The sequence below is a fragment of the Mus caroli genome, unplaced genomic scaffold (assembly GCF_900094665.2).
Source record: "Mus caroli unplaced genomic scaffold, CAROLI_EIJ_v1.1 scaffold_12625_1, whole genome shotgun sequence".
Classification (NCBI taxonomy): Eukaryota; Metazoa; Chordata; class Mammalia; order Rodentia; family Muridae; genus Mus; species Mus caroli.
The window spans coordinates 43,578-45,053 of record NW_018391110.1 but is presented as its reverse complement, the minus strand read 5'-3'; positions in this window follow the sequence as shown (position 1 = coordinate 45,053).

The window sequence follows — 1,476 nt, the reverse complement described above, 5'->3', positions numbered from 1 at the left end:
CCTGTCTGTTGCTGTACTAGTACCATGCAGTTTTTATCACAATTGCTCTGTAGTACAGCTTTAGGTCAGGCATGGTGATTCCACCAGAGGTTCTTTTATTGTTGAGAATAGTTTTTGCTATCCTAGGTTTTTTATTAATCCAGATTAATTTGCAAATTGCCCTTTCTGACTCAGTGAAGAACTGAGTTGGAATTTTGATGGGGATTGCATCGAATCTGTAGATTGCTTTCGGCAGGATAGCCATTTTGACTATATTAATCCTGTCACTCCAATGAGCATGGGAGATTTTTCCATCTTCTGAGATCTTCTTCAATTTCTTTCTTCAGAGACTTGAAGTTATTATCATACAGATCTTTCACTTCCTTATTTTCTGTGACTATTGTGAAGGGTGTTGTTTCCCTAATTTCTTTCTCAGCCCATTTATCCTTGGTGTAGAGAAAGGCCATGTTTGATATGTTTGAGTTAACTTTATATCCAGCTACTGCACTGAAGCTGTTGTTTATCAGGTTTAGGAGTTCTGTGGTGGAATTTTTAGGGTCACTTATATATACTATCATATCATCTGCAAATAGTGATATTTTGACTTCTTACTTTCCAATTTGTATCCCCTTGTTCTCCTTTTGTTGTTGAATTGCTCTGGCTATGACTTCAAGTACTATATTGAATAGGTAGACAGAAAGTGGGCAGCCTTGTCTAGTCCCTGATTTTAGAGGGATTGCTTCAAGTTTCTCTCCATTTAGTTTGATGTTGGCTACTGGTTTTCTGTATATTGCTTTTATTATGTTTAGATATGGGACTTGAATTCCTGATCTTTCCAAGACTTTTATCATGAAGGGTTGTTGGATTTTGTCAAATGCTTTCTCAACATCTAACGAGATGATCACGTGGTTTTTGTCTTTGAGTTTGTTTATATAGTGGATTACGTTGATGGATTTCCGTATATTAAACCATCCCTACATCCCTAGGATGACGACTACTTGGTCACGATGGATGATCGGTTTGATGTGTTCTTGGATTCAGTTTGCAAGGATTTTATTGAGTATTTTTGCATCGATATTCATAAGGGAAATTGGTCTGGAGTTCTCTTTCTCTGTGTTGTTTAGGTATCAGAGTAATTGTGTCTTCATAGAATGAATTGCATAGAGTACCTTCTGTTTCTATTTTGTGGAATAGTTTGAGGAGAGTTGGAATTAGGTGTTCTTTGAAGGTCTGATAGAACTCTGCACTAAACCCATCTGGGCCTTGGCCTTTTTTGGTTGGGAGACTATTAATGAATGCTTCTATTTCTCTAGGGAAAATGGAACTGTTTAGATTGTTAATCTGATCCTGGTTTAACTTTGGTACCTGGTATCTGTCTAGGAAGTTGTCCATTTCATCCAGGTTTTTCAGTTTTGTTGAGTATAGCCTTTTGTAGTAGGATCTGATGATGTTTTGGATTTCCTCAGGTTCTGTTGTTATGTCTCCTTTTTCATTTCT